The 15886-nt window shown below is 38.2% G+C and overlaps 1 long non-coding RNA gene across 1 annotated transcript in view; it reads right to left on the reverse strand.

The window, feature by feature from the left end:
- Positions 1-15782, reverse strand: part of LOC107052147 — a 77206-nt gene extending 61424 nt beyond the window's left edge. Inside the window, exon 1 of the long non-coding RNA XR_001464370.4 lies at positions 14815-15782. This is a non-coding gene — a long non-coding RNA (uncharacterized LOC107052147). The remainder of the gene's footprint in view (positions 1-14814) is intronic.
- Positions 15783-15886: the final 104 nt, after the last annotated feature.

The following is a 15886-nucleotide window of genomic DNA, read 5'->3' on the forward strand; positions in this document are numbered from 1 at the left end:
TTTGAACTTGCACCCTAGAAAGGCTCATTTCAGGAGAAGTCAGGAAGTCGCTTAGCTGGGTATTTCAAGCTATGGACTTCTGTAAGTATTTGAATAAGGGCTTTTGATAAGAGTGACCCTGATAATCATGATTTAAATAAGCTCTGCTGTGCCTGCACACTTACTCAACTTGGGGAACAAAGATTCAGTTTTAAAATAAACTTATGAAAGGTTTGTATTTTCCTCATGCAATAGATTAAATTCCTTCCATCAGAGAATGAGAAACATTTTAAACTATTGTTGAAGAGTTTGTCAGGGTCTGCTGGATTTTTCCTTCTCTTTCCATCCTGGTCAGGTTTAAAATATATTAGGTTGTAGATCTCTGTATTTTCTCTTTCAAGCATACAGATTATACAGCTTGCCAGTTCTGACTACTCTCCTGTTTAATATTTGATCAGTGTGGAAAGGCTTTAGTTTGAAGGGAGCGTATGAGCACTAAGGACTTTGATTTTTTTTTTTTTGTCTTGCTGAAATTTGGTTGTCTCCTAGCATTGCTCTTAAAGCTATGAAACTGCTTCTGTTTCACACTAGCGTATGCTGTGCTGTCTCTTAAAAGCTTTATGTCAGTATTCCCTAATCTTTTTTTTAACTGTTCGTAATTACCTGTATGTTATTATCCAGAATTGCAGACCATCCTGTCAAAACTCACTTTGCATATTCTAAAAAAAAGTTTACCTGTTTAAAATTAAATCTAACTAAAATGATGATGTTGTTTAAAAAAAGTCCTTATTTAGGCCATGCCTCTAGCCTAAAGAACAAACAAAAAAAAGCAACCAGCTTTTGCTACTCTATAATGAATTAATTTAAAGTGTTAATTTAAAAAAAGCAAAAAAAAAAACGAAAGCAAAAGCCATGTTGTGGCTCTGGATCTGATGATTTTTTTTTAATCTGGTACAGCTTATTCCCATAACAAAACTCCAAGTACTTAAAGAATTCATAAGCACCTTTTGAAGTGCTGTACCTTCATGTGTGCCAGGCACAATAGCTTCAGAAAAAAAAACTAGTCACAGTAACTCAGTAATGACACTGGTGTGTCTGTTCAGTATTAGTTATTCTGTGCTGCTGTAGGCTGTAGGAAAACTACACGGGTGTTCACAAAATGCAAGGCAAGTAATTGAGGAGAACTAAGTGATCTGAGAGCACAGGTTCAAGTCTATGCAAAATGAGATCCTAGCAATAACTGTGTGTGGGTTTTTTGGATTAAGTTTTTTATACTTGTATCATATCTTCACTGAACAAATTTTCAACCCTTGTAAGTCAGATTATCTATTTCTTACTTTCCTTATTGGCACTTGAAAACCTGCTCTTTATAACTCACTCCCGTATCAGGAAAAAAATGTGAAAATACCAGGAAAAAAAAGTCAGGAAAAAAAAGTTCATTAATGCATATCTAGAATTCAGACAGCAAAGACAGTCCTAGGCTCAGAAAGCACACCTTGAGGAATGGAACTTTATAACTCCTCACATTATCTAATTCTAAATACATAGCAGGATCCGATTTATAAGCTAATTAGCATAGAAGTTAAGCAAATCAGAACTGGCTAAAGGGAGGACAGATGTGCTGAACATTTTTTTTTTTTTTACATCTGTCCATTCCAAATGCAACTAACTGATATACAAAGCTATCCCATGACTATGAAGATGGTAAGCTCTGGCATTAAAAGGAGGTATGTTACTATACAAGTGGAATGTATCAAATATACCAGATGTTGATTGCAGTGAATCCTCTTGCTCAGTTGCTGTTGAGGAATACCATATGATAACTGATGGTTATCAGTGTGCGCTCCCTAGGCTCTCTTTGCAACATGAGAGACCACAAGTAAAGTGTGTCTCAAAATGCAATGTATGATTTTCCTTGTGATGTCTAGTGCCCTTACATTAGGGGATCTTGTGGCTACCGGCACATCTGGCTCTACAAAAACACTATTTAAACCTTTCAAACTAAGAAGATATCATGGAGCATTGAGAAACGCATCAAGAAATAAACTGCAGTGTTTAATCACGTGGGCATCACTGTGCACGTAGCTGATCTGTTGGAGTTTAGTGGGATACTCTCATGAATAAAGGTTTCTGGAACTGATCTGTGTTTTTCTTGCACTTTCTTGCTGAAACACAGAGGTACTTTTATTAATTGAGATGAATTATTCTGTTATTTTCCATAGACAGTTTGTGAAGGCAATTGAAACATTATTTTCTGAGGTATTTGTCTTGCCGTATAGAAGGTGTTTCATCACTGTCAGAAAAGCTCCCTATGTAGTTCCCAATGAAGCCTCACAAACATTTAAATCCCATTAGTAGCTCCCCTACTGGAGAGGAAGTTGATTTAATTGGGAGTCAAGACAATATTAAGCCTCGGTTAAAAAGAAAACAATAATCTACAATTTTTTATATTATTATTTTATAAATCAACTCTGGACCTGGGTGTGACTAACAGGAAAATCTGTCTACAGCACTACAAGGAATAATTAAGCCATAAATTTCATCTTTGTTTGCCAGATAAGAAATGATATTTGTTACCATGGGCTCTCCCCTCCCAACTTTATCTGTCCAGACAAACATAATTAAGTAATGTCTGATTTGTTAGCATTTTATTAGATGCGTTTGCAACAGCATTAAGAATAATAATAAAATTCACAACAAATATTATAGGTATTGGGATTTTCAGCAGTGGAAAATGTGACTTTCTCAAATCAGATGGGCTGGAAACACATATTCCTACAAGTGAACTACTCCTCTGTGCAGAAGAGCAATTGAGAAACTTCATCTTGGTTGATTTACGTACACTAATTGCTAGTTCCAGTTGCTAGTTCCTACTAAGCACTGAGTTCACCTGCTCGATGAATTTCATAAATTAATATTTTCAGATAGCAAGTATTGACAAATAGCAGGAAACAGAAAATTCACACTTGATTTTAGTGATAAAACAGGATTACTCTTTCATTTAGGAATCTGTTTGCTGCTGTCAAAATTGGCAAGGTTTTGTAGGTGTATATTATGTAAATATATGTCTGTGTACATATTTATATAATGGTAAAAGTTTAATGCAGATAAGGATGGAAATATTAATTTTTTTCTGTTCTTTCACAAGTCATGTGATCAGGATGTCTCTAAAGTGACTCACTTATCTGGATGGGAAATAATTATGTTTATATTTTGCTGCTGAAACTTTACAGCAGATTCAATTCTCCATATACAGGACCTACAGGAATAATCCATATTTATGGCCAATGCAGTTCAAAGGAAAATCTGAGCTGGCATTTGTAAAATTATTTGCAGCTGAACTTCCCCAAAAACCCATTTCACAGCTTAGTTCACTAGCATATGTCTCATCTGTATCTTAATCAGTGCACAGCTGACAAGGCAGAGGACAATATTATAGGCATCGAATGCCTTGCCAGCCTTTGGCAGAGGGAAGCCACAGACTTCAGAGGCAATGCTCAGACATAGCACAACTGAAGTAGCCTGTACAGGCTTTGCAGCAGCGTGTGGGTGTGCTTTTGCTTTCTCTCAGGTTTGGTAAAAATCTGACGTCCAAAAGAGACAATCCTGGAAATCTGAGATCTGAGATCTAACTCCTTGCAAGTTTCAAGAATTGTAGAATTCCATATTCTACCTCAATGACAGTGTTGAGGGATTGTTTTGGGAGCATCAAAGTCTCTCAGTTTTAGACACTTCCTTATCTGAGTTCTGAAGATAGCAATTTTCTTTTGTTACAGTGCTGCTTGTCCTTTAAAACATCCTAATACAACCCACCCACAGCCCTGAAGAAGACACTACAACAAACCAACCCTCATAGTGTCTATCCTTACTTTTAAGGAATACTTGATTCTGTACATATATATTTTAATTTTATAGAATTTTTTTTTTAAACAAAAAGGTTATTAGTTACCAGCTTGAAAAGTAATTAACTCCAAAAAGTAATGGAAGGGTGTACACTGGTCTGAAGTCTGAAAACACTGATGCAAAGATTCTGGATTTCCTCCCCCTTTCACAGGAAAGTACAATTTCAAAGGTCTTAAATGACTTCAGCAGAGAGGATGAAGGCATACTGCTCAATTCTGGGTTGCGATTGTCCTTTCATCACTCAAAATCACTTCATTTTTGTTTTGTCACTGCCTTTACTGTAGCCTAAGTTGCTTACAATGGAAATATCTGAGAACTTCCAAGTTAAAGCTATCAGAACCAAGTTCCACATTCATTGCTCTGGCTCAAAATAGATGAGATTTGATTCTTCTAAAGCTTCATTTGAGATTTCTTTAAAGCCACTGATAACTCTCCAAGCAAAAATTATAACAACAGAATTTATCAAGTGTGATAATTAAAATAAATGTTCATTAGGAGTATCTATATCAATGTTACAGATGTTTTCTTATCTTCTTAATGACAGTGTCTGAACTCCAATAATTATACGTGTAGCAGCTGATTACCAGTAACTTTAATGAGATCTGTCTGCTGTGTTTTGTCTCCAGTTCTCCTTTGTCTCCAGTTCTCCAAGTACTTAGAGATGGATGTCTAGGACTAGCAGAGAAGAGAACTAACTTTCAGTATTATTTAGACACAATACATATGTAAAATTTGAGCTTAGTTTTAATCACACATCTAAGTTTAGGACTTTTAAAGTCAGTAGCTCCCTACAAAAGATTGTAGATGTGTCACCTAAGGTAATATGGCTTAAGATCAGCAAATTACAAGAATAACTAAGGTGCTTGTCTCTGATTTGCACGGACATTCAGATAATGCTTTCAATTTTTGTCCTTTATGCTCCTGTAGTAGAAAGGTTATAAATCAATTCCTGTATGCCAAAATATCATCTCCTTTCACTGTTAGAAAGCACATAAGCAGTATTAAAACTTTGCTGAAACTTGAATGCATTTCACAGTCAATTTTTAAAATAAGAAGTGTAAATAATAGGTAATTTTGGAGTAAAATAATTGATCCCTAACAAAGTCTAATGATAGCTTAGTTTGGTCATAGCCCTTCTTCTAGCAAGAGACAGCTTTAAAAAAATCATTCTTATAGCATACGCATAATTTTAGCTAGGAGGAATAAAGTTATGGAGTGAATCCATTCATTTATTCTGTATGAGTATGACGAAGACTAGGAAAGTCTTTAACAGCCTCTCATCTTACATAGAAAGCTTGCCTTATCTTTTGGGATTTCGGTTTGCCAATAGGATTTTCTTTGCAGGTAGCTAGCATTTGAGGTATTTCCTTTCTACTCAGACTATTGCTTATCCTCATTGATCAAATCCCATCCATCCAATGAGAAAGATTTGTGAAGTATGTTTAAAAATAATATTTTAAAAATGAATGAAGTCTGGGTGCCTCTAATTTAGGAGTCTCTGTAGAATCATTCCAGATGTTATTGGAACCCTCAAGAGCAGTATTTAAAGTTTCTTAAATTAATGAAAGCACCAACTCCTACTTAGCCACACAGCTTTGGAAATTGCAAATTTAAAAAGATAACAAGATCTGTGATGTAGCTGAGAGACCAAAATAATGCAGCCACATTATGAGTGCTAATTTTAGCATTATAATGTTCTTTACCTGTGATCTGAGCAGATACCCATTTTTAAGCAAAAAAGAGTTTAACTGTCTTAAAAAACAGATAAAAATGAAGTCCCCCCCAGATAAATAACTGCACCTTTCTGCTTCAGATGAAGTTGCCATTCAGCATTCAGCTCAAGACATAGAAAGGAGGATAAAAAATACCACACATTTATGCTGTTCTTCATGAAAATAAGTAATCAGATGAACTTCAGATTGAAACAAACAAAAATCTAGCTTGGAAAAAAACACATGCTCTTATTTTGCTTGCCTGTTGGTTCTGCTCTTACTGCAACTGTAATAGCATCCCATCACCACAACATTCAAGTGTTATATAGAAACTACACCCATGCAAAAAATCTCCAATTAGAGTTATCTGAGAAGAAAAGATAGAAATGAAAATTATGTATTCTGAATGGCTATTTTTTTTCCTTCAGATTATGCAGTCAGATTTGTGCTTGAAAAGCAAGGTACCAATGCTCTTGCTTCCTGGCTTTGTGCTACAGGCTCACCACCAACTGGCACAGCCTGCACCGTCCTTTTTGCACCGCTACGTTTTTTTACACAGTTTAACTTTTCATGATAGTTGAAAAGATGAAAAGCTATCCATGGAATAAATAGCAATAAAAGCTAGCCAACTCTAGCACCGCATAATGGAGTTTTAATGTATTCTTCCTGTCGGCATAGTGCATTTCTGTGATAATTTTATGTGACAGCATAATTAAACAGGAAAACAATTCCCATTTCCTATGTATTTTATCTATTTATCATCATTTATTTCTTTACTTTCTTGCTCTGCTATAAATAGTATTGTAAGGAGAGTTAAATAAGTTAAACCAATGCAATTACTTTTACAGACTGAAATTAACTTCATATATCAATTTATACTGGTTTGCATACAGCACCTACTATTTGCCCTGTACAAATAAATGCATTTGTTGCAGTATATTTATAGTGTCACTGTGGTTTCCATGTTTGCACTCCTTTTGAGTAATGTTCTGTATGTTAAAACTCGACATTTTAACAGTATTTTCAAACAATTTCATTCATTATCAAATAACCATTTATTACACCGTGGCAATTTCAAACCATTTACTGGACCCTCAAAGCATTGCTGAACAACGATTTATCAAGGAGTGTGCAAATTTTAATGCTTATCACAGCAAATACAAAAAGTAACATTAAATAGGGACTTGACAACAACTCTGAATAAATTATCTTTTTTTAATCTTGATGAGTCATTTTTAGTAATAGCCAGTTCAACGATTTGTTAATCTGGAAATTGAGGGCAGTGTGCTGGATTGTTTCATTGCAGAAGACTCTCGTTTAATCAGTTCACTTGTACGTGTGGGGCGTTATTTAATAACTGTGGGACACAAAAGAAACATCGCATTGCCTTTGGGTTTCTTATGGTGCCTGCCATGCCCCAACACTGTCATGCTTGAAGTGCATTTCGTATTTTATTTGAGCGTGTATCTAACAAATGCTAACTCTAGCCCAAGCTGTGCTGGTTTTCGCTTACCTTGGGTGAATAACAGTGATGCAAGTGATTTCAATTTTCTATTTTCAGGCGGATCTATTTCCTAGTGTTCTAGCCAATAAATAGAACTGATTTAATTTCATATGTGACCACTTACGTGCAAAATGCTTTTCAAGCATTTCCATTTCTTTACTCTCCTAATTCTATTGAACTTGAGATCCGCAGTATGATGGAGAAGCAGCTGATAACCACAAATGTCAATTTAAGTCTCTGGAAGCATCTAGGTGTAAATATTAAAAGAGAGTAGTATTTGAGGGAGACACCTCCATTCTCAAATATCCTGCTAATCACTGAAGAGCTCACACATTCTGCTCACCATTAAATAAACCGTTAAGGCTTAACATATTATAGAGCAAATTCTTAGAAGTTTCAGTGACTTGAGAGTATTTGTCTTTTGTGAGGTTCATATGAGGACTACAGCTGATCACATATGAACACTGAATTTATACGAGCCCTGAATCAATCATTTGGTATTGCTAATTTCAGTTATAGTAACATTAAGCAGCTCCACATAAAGCCAAGGTCTCACTCTACAAAACAACAGCTTAACACCATCCTTACACAGAAGAACTTAGAGGCTACAAGTTTTCTAAATGAATAGGGATAATAAGAAATCACACCTTCCGTGGTGATTTTCCTTGGCCAAGGTCATGCAAAGAGCAGAACTGGAACTTGCGCAGATTTTCTGTATTTCAACTTTAATTTTAAAAACAAGCAGAAGGCATTGATTATTGTCTCCAGTTCAGGAGTGGTCATCAGGCCCACTTGTTCTGTTAGGACTTCCATAGCGGAGACAACAAAAGGAGCTTTTACTCATTAATTTTATAATGTAATCATTTAATTTAAATTGCCACAGCTTTCAAACTGTGCTGGTAAAACAGGCTGTAAATTGCAGTAGCAAACAAACAGGCAGCTTGTCCTGTAGCCTGCACCAGAGCACGGCATGCTGTGCCAAAAAAAGTGCAGCTGGGCATGGTAGCTTCAGCAGTCAGAGGAGCAACAGCCACGATGCACCATAAATACATGTCCTTATACACGCAGAAAGGTAAAATCCTCTTTGCTTGCATTACTCCCACTGTAATGCCTTCTGTTCTTTTATTTTACCTATGTATATCTTTATGTTTAATTTTAGACTCTCAAAGTTTCTGTGTTTAGTTGTTATTGCTTTTTGGAAGACTTTGGGGATACTATTTGTTTCTTTGTTTCTTTGTTGTCACCAGCTCTATTAGCATTCTGTGAGAATTTTTCTAGACTAGCAGGATATGACCTATGGCTTTGAAAATCTTCTCTTTTCATTTTGATACCTTCACGGAGCACACAAAGAAAGCTCATAGAGGAAACAAACAAATAAATAAGTAAATAAAAAGAAGAAAATAAAAAGCAAATAGCTTTATCTCAGCAAAAAACGTCAGAACTGATACTTAAATAAAACTGTCACTGAAGTCAGGAGGGCCATATCATGCGCACTAAGAAGCTTTGGATTACCAACCACTTAACATTAGTGATGCCACATAATGCCAGAATACATGAATGATTATAGCCCTGCCCATCCCTATTTAAAAAAAAATACATACATACACACACACACAGATATATAGACATACCAAAAGTTGTTGTATAAAACAAAAATGTATTAGGATCCACTGCAGCCAAGAACAAGATTAAGCATCCAAAAAAGTCAATAGTTTGGAGCTGCAGGTCTAATTTTGTACCTTGAATTTTGCACAGAATTTTGTACCTTGAAGTATTTTGGACACAGATGTGTTTATAGCCAAACACATAATATAATATGAGTATAATATAAGTCACATTGTGTCTGCCTCTTTTTAGTTTCATCAGTCTAAATGACAAAGTCCTAAGATAATGAGGTATGCTTAAACCCAGCTGTTGTTGATCTGGAAGTGATCCTAAGATGACTGCTCTTTCCACCTCTCAGCCTGCCTTTCACTAGCCTGCCTGTTGGACATTACCATTCTTTGACTGATAGTGGCTAACTAAATAACCTGGCTTCTTTTTCATATCTCTATGAAACCAAAGATATATATATGTATGTATTTGTGGTAGACTTTCTGTGTTATGACCCAAAGAGGTTCACCAACAACCTGCTGGCAGCTGCCAGAGCTAAGGCCTGAAATTGACAATAAAGGTTTATAATATGATCAGGGCTACCAACAGACTTTCTCTCTGATGTTTCTCTCAGAGTTTTTCCTATGATCAAGTATATTATTTCTACGTGAGCAGGAGCCTGAGTTCGGGGAGGAGAAGGAGGGTGTCAGCAAGCTAAGGTTTTGCTCATTTGAGGAGATATTACACAACGCATTAAATGCAGAGGATATCTGTCAAAATCTAAGGTCCTCCATCTCTGCCATTATCTACCTTCCATTATAGATTAATTTGACACTAATTGCAAAAATGATATAATCTTCAAAAACTGTATGAACATTAAAATTAATGGATAGGATAAAATCTTAAGTATTCTCACTGAATAAAAGCTTAGAGAGAATGAGCCATAGGCTGACACAGAAAGCTTAGATGTGAATTACATCAAAAAATTGTGTCTAATACAGAAAGCAGCAGAGAACCAAAAGGGAATTAAAAGAAAACATGACTGGTACCGGTGGAGTAAATTTCAAAGAAATTACTGCTGCTGATGAGTGGGCACAAAACACACTCAGAGCCCTTCAGCTCTATAAATGACTTTGGGACCAGACTTTGTTACACTTAAAAAAACAACAAGACAAAAGCAAACAAAACAGCACAACAACAACAAAGTACACACACACACACACACACACACACACAAACACAACCTAAAAGTTAGCTATTTTTTCAAGTCTACTCCGGCAGGACTCAGAAAATCAAGTACATGTGTATTTGGTGTGCATTGGACAAACTGGAGCATGTGATTTTGTCTGGAATTTGCCAGCCTCTGTGTGTGAAATTTGCACTAGCAAACTAATCATAGCTTTGTGATATTCTTCCAGGTCCCTGTTTCTGGTAAAGGCATTGTAACGTAATAGACTCTTATCTGCACCAGATGGTACAAGTCCCTGATGAATCATATGCCAGCTGCAGCCAGAATGCAACACGCTCCAACTATGGAGCCTCTTTCCTCTCACCGTGCAGCCAGCTCAGCAAGGATCACGAGCACTCAAAGCCACAGAACATGTGTTGGAGGCTCTCTATGTAGTTGTCCATAGTAGGCATATGAAAGATGACAGCTTCCAGAGCTGCACACTGTGCTCTTTCTGCTAGTCTTTTCACACAACAGGTGAAAAGAAAATGGTTTCCTTCATCTATTATGTCTGTGTTGTCCAAGAGGTTGGAAGGGCTCTGTCCTCTATCCCTGTTATGTTTGCATTAAATTCAAGGGTGCTATTTGGATCCTAACTTGACTCCTAACTGCCCCACTGAAGCACTAACGTCTGTGCTCTTGTGTACCAACTTAACGCAATTAGCAATATGTACAGCTTGCCAGGGAGAATAAGGGCGATGCTAACACATGGTTAATTAAGATATTACAGTTAGCTATTTGCTAGGCTGGCTCAGGGGAGTAGTAATAGGATATGGAGTCTTTCACCTTAAGTTCAGCAGTTCTTACCCACAAATTCCCAGGCAGTGATCAGTAATTCCTCATTAACCCTGGAACAAAACGAATCTGACTCCACTCAGACATGTAGATGACTTCTGAGCATGTCTGTCAACAAGGAGTATCACCATCTCTGCCAACTAAACTTCAAAGTGAAGAACTCCAATGCTGTGAGTAAACAGGAGAAGTGGATGCCTTCCTGCAGAATGAACTTTTTTTCTTTTTTCTTTTTTTGTCTTGAGACTCAACACACTAACATAACATCACCAGATACAGACTTAAAGACTGCAAATTAACTGGTGTCCTTTGGTGCTCCTGCATGACAAACAGCTAATAGTACTACGATCATAAAAGCTGGAAAAAACATTCTTAAGGGAAAAAAAATTTAAAAAGCAAGGCTGAAAACTAAAAAAACTAAAAACCACCACACCTAAATTATAACGAATCTGCAAGAGGACCCTAATTCCATGATCCTACTTGCACTGCCAAGAACATAAAGAATCATTGCTTCTTGACATCATTCTTTTGCTGAAGGGCAATAACCTCCTCTGTATGCATTGCCTTAATCATGTCAAGTTGTGTCCCACAAATTTGCATATCTCCTAAGGAAGCACGGTGCATTGCCAGCAGCCTGATAGGCCAGATCAAAACAATTTCCTAATGTATGTTTACATCAGTTTTGGCTCCTGAGCCGCGCTTGTTCTAGTTGTTCTCCAAAAAAGAGCCAATTCCCTCTCTTAAAGCTGCGTGTTGCACTGGGGACAGGAAGCAGAATAAGCAGAACATGCACGGATACACTGTCCTTACCAAAATTGTGCAATGCTTTCTAGATTAATGAACTGCAAATCAGATACACAAATGAAACCACATGCTAGATATAAAGCCAGTCCTCTGAGATGTGCTTGTTGTCACAAGTCAGAGAGGGAGGTGGGGGGAAGAGGGAAAGAGAGCACGCAAGCCTGTGTGTGATGGGGGTGTAATGAATGCCAGCTACCCTCTCGACTCTCTGGGATATGTGGGGATGACAAACTCTCTGAGGAACAATTCCTTTGACTGGTTTGCTGAGGAAAGGAAACTTGTCATGCTGCCAAGAATAAAACTGCTTCTGGGCTTAGTTTTGAATTTTATAAAGTGAATAAGTGAAAAATGTATACACATTCACTGCAGACCCAAGTCATGAATAATTGAAAGAATATATAATTGTACCCAGTTTTCCCCTCAAGCTCAACCAGCAAAGATATCTTCTGTCCATGTAACGGGGTACCTCAAATTTCTTGCAGAAACTGAAAGCGGTCTTAACCAAATGTCACTGAATTCACACTGCATGCAAGTATGAGTACCAGCCTGACCGTCAGAAAAGCAAAGGAAAAACTCCACAGTTTTAAATTAAGGGAGCTGCACCTTTCTGGTTATACAAAAATGTTTTCCTAGCGTGGCTCGTCCGCGTTTGATGCTGGGTTCTGAACACAGTATGACAGAAAATGTGTTATTAACACAGTATGATGGCAGAGAGTACATTTTTATAAGGCACTTTAAGATAAAAATGTATACCAGGCCAAAAATATATGTGCAGAAAATAAACTCAGAAAACAGAAGTTATCTGTATCTGTTTGTAGCTCTTTTTTTTCCCCCTAAGACAGGGAGACGTTCTAGTACAGATAGCAAAATGTAAGTTAACGGGAGACTGCCACGTTTTCCTTCTCTTATACTGAAGTATATACTGAAGTATATATATATATGTGTGTATATATATATATAGGGTGCACTAATACTGTTTAACAGTACTTTTGTGAAAAAGACAGACACAAAATATTTACTACTTTTATTCTTCCGCATTATTCCTATAGTTTCTCAGTCCTTCCATTTTCAACTGAGGTGAAACCTGGAATTACTATGTCTCTGAGGACACAGTAGTTAGCAAATACAGTATGGATAGCAATGTATCAGGTATGGCCCACTTGCAGATACAGAAAGCTTATTTAAATCCTAACAAAGAATATCAGTAACTTCTGTGAACAACGTAACCATTATCCCTTCCCACTGTGGTATTAATGTTTGTATCCAACAAACTGTGATGCTCTTTGATATGAATAAGATGTTAAAAAAAAAAACCTGAATCACAAACAGATGAACAGACTCAATTTAAGATAATAGTTATATGTTTGAAGTGGTCTGGGGTTTGGCTTGGCTGTTATGAAAGGTGCACATTCTTTATATTGTTGTACTTCCCTAGCTGAATTTCAAACACAAAATGTTCACCTAGACACAGTTTCTATCTTGGCTGCTAATCAGTAAGGTACTGGCTCAGACATAGGAAAGGGCAAAACAGCAGACATGGGAAGTGCAATTCTGATTATGAAGAATGAGTCCTATACAGCACAGTGGGTTCTATCTGAAGTAGCTGAAGGAAGTTTGGGATAAACCTCCTAGAGGAGGACCATGATGTGGACAGGATCACTTTCTGCTCGGTATTTTACCCCATGATATACAGAGAGGATAAAACTACCACAACTAGCTAGCTATGTCAGCGTGATAACAGGTTACAGTTGTATACATGCCTTTATAAATACGATGATGATGCACCCTACAGGATTACCAAAGGAATATCGGAATATTATACACTATTTTGTTCCTGTCCACATATGTGGGAATTACTACTGTATAATATGTTGTAATTGTGTAGCACAGCTGCCTAAGACAAAAGTAAAAAAAAAAAAGGCTGGAAAAAAATGTTTTTATACTTTACAGGGAAAATGGCTGGGAGGAGTTATGTACCAATGCAGTCTCTATGTCCAAACTCACAGAAACAGACTTTCAAAGAAATATTTTTAAATCCCAACATTCCTGAGCTGCTGCTTGAACCAGTTGAAAGAGGGCATTTGTAACCTAGGGTTTGGTTTTTATTTTAGAATTAATAGATGATATTTTACTAATAAGCAAAATAGGGAAGGACCATGAAAATGTGAATGTTTCTATACTTTGTAGTTTAAGATTATTACTTTCTATTTACAGGTTAATTGTGAATTATTTCAGACCTGAAGTTACATAGCAGTTGATTTTTCCCACATACAAGATAAAATTAATATGACAGAGCATTATTCCTAGAAGCATGCTCTCTTTGGTAAAGCTTTCGTGTGAGAATCTGCTTATATTTGCAGCCGTCTGATGTTTAAAAACAGAATTATTCAACATCTCTGAGTAGTTCTCTCTGACCCCTTGTTTGCTTGTTTTCTAGGTTACCCAGGAGCACCAGAAAGATTTCCAGCCATGTTGTGCCACCCCGTGTAGGAAATGGGAAATTGCACAGCTCTGCTCACCATCATGACCTGAGTGGTGTCCTGCAGATGGCAATCTGTGCAATTTGAAGGCAGTTTTGAGTTTATCAGCAACCAAATTATATTTAGAAAAGCTCAACGGTAGTTTGTATGAAACTTTTTTTTTCTTAAAACATTAACCTTAAACCTTTTGATATAATAAGTAATAGTGACCCTTGTTATATTACAGGTCTGATGAAGGATAAGGAAGGTTGCCACACACCCTCAATTTTCAGAGCTCAGCTGAACCCAACTCCATCTGGAATAATTCCAGCTGTTCACAAACACTGTGCTCCAGCAGACTGAGATCTCTATCCACTCAGTCCTAAATACCTGAGCAAGAGCCTTACAAACTGTGTACAGAATTCCTGTGATCAGATCTGCACTACGAAAAACCGGGATATTATGGGCACGAGCTGTTCCAAGGTATGTACACTACTAATGGTAAGTTTGGTGTGCAGCCAGGGGCAGACAGGAAAATGTAATGTCCTGAAGCACCAAATAATGCTGTTTCATCACCTTCCGTGGCTGTTACTTCCACAAACAAAAAATAAATGGTGACAACAGAGGTGGGAGAATAAAATACTGTTTTCCTTTTGCTGTTTCCACTTCCCATTTTATTGTATTTCTCGTGCCATCAGCCTCATACTTCTTTATATTTAAGCTAGCTCTTGCTCTGTGTTTATAACTATTACCTGATAAGCCTATTTTGCAATAATGCCTACAGGCCTCAGGCTGTTTGCTGTGAATTATACTAATTCCTTATAAATATTCTAACAAATTTACCTTAATTGCTTTATTTCCTGTTATCCTTAGATTTCATCGTTGCTGGAGGGAGATGAGTGTCTCTGCTTTCTATTCTTCTTTAGCAATTTATTCTTAGACTGTATTTTTCTCCATTCATGTCATGCACCATTAAATCACTTTTTTATTCCTCCCACCCTTCTTCTGCTCACATGTCTCATTATCCCCAGTTCCTGCTGTACCCCGGGCTCAAACAGACATTGGTGCATCTTTGCCTTTTGGACAACATTCCGGCTGTGAGGAGCAGGAATTCAAGTTGGTTGCTGTCTGACTGCAGCAATGTTAGTGGCACAGGGCCAGTTCTGTGTAACTGAGTTTTTTGGCACACACACAGAGATGTGTATGTTCACATTCCAGCAGATGTGCTGTTGCAGAAATCAGCTCGTGATTAAAATATGAAACTTGCCCCTCAGCTTCACGGAGTTTGTGCGTACAAACGCTGCGTTCCCGCTGCTGCGTCCCCGGCGGGGCGGGAATCAGAGCTGTTCCTCAGACGGCGTTCTGCACCTCAGGCACAGCACTGCCACCTGTCGTTACCGCTGCCAAAGGACGGTGACCTCAGGCTTTGTGTAGCTCTCCCAGCTCGTGCTGTACGCGTGCAGTACCGCCCGGTTCCATAAGGAATGTTCAGCACCCCACTGCTGCCTCACGCAAGCGGCTCAAGTGGAGGCTGAGGAGCTTTCCTCGACGGCCCTGCTGCTACTGGCACGGGACTCAACGCCTCGGAAACCGCGCCTGTGACCTCCCGGGCCTGTCCTGGTTGTGAATGCCCTCCGGCCAAGGGCCGCAGCGCTCAGTCTCAGCTCATTCCAGCGGGGCGGGCAGCGCGGCTCGATCTGTGAGCCGACGGAAGCGCCGAACCTCGACGCTGCCCTCGCTCACCACAGCCCTCACACGGGCACCGCCTCGCGCTTCCAACGGTCGTCCGCGTGCGAGCAGTAAGGGCGCGTGCGCCAGCTGGAGGAGGGAGGAGGGAAGCGGGAGGCGGGCGGCGCTGCATTGGCGCATGTGCACGAGCGCTCCAATCCTTGCGGGGCGCGGCGATCACGTGAGG

Source organism: Gallus gallus, chromosome 10 (genome assembly GCF_016699485.2).
Source record: "Gallus gallus isolate bGalGal1 chromosome 10, bGalGal1.mat.broiler.GRCg7b, whole genome shotgun sequence".
Lineage (NCBI taxonomy): Eukaryota > Metazoa > Chordata > Aves > Galliformes > Phasianidae > Gallus > Gallus gallus.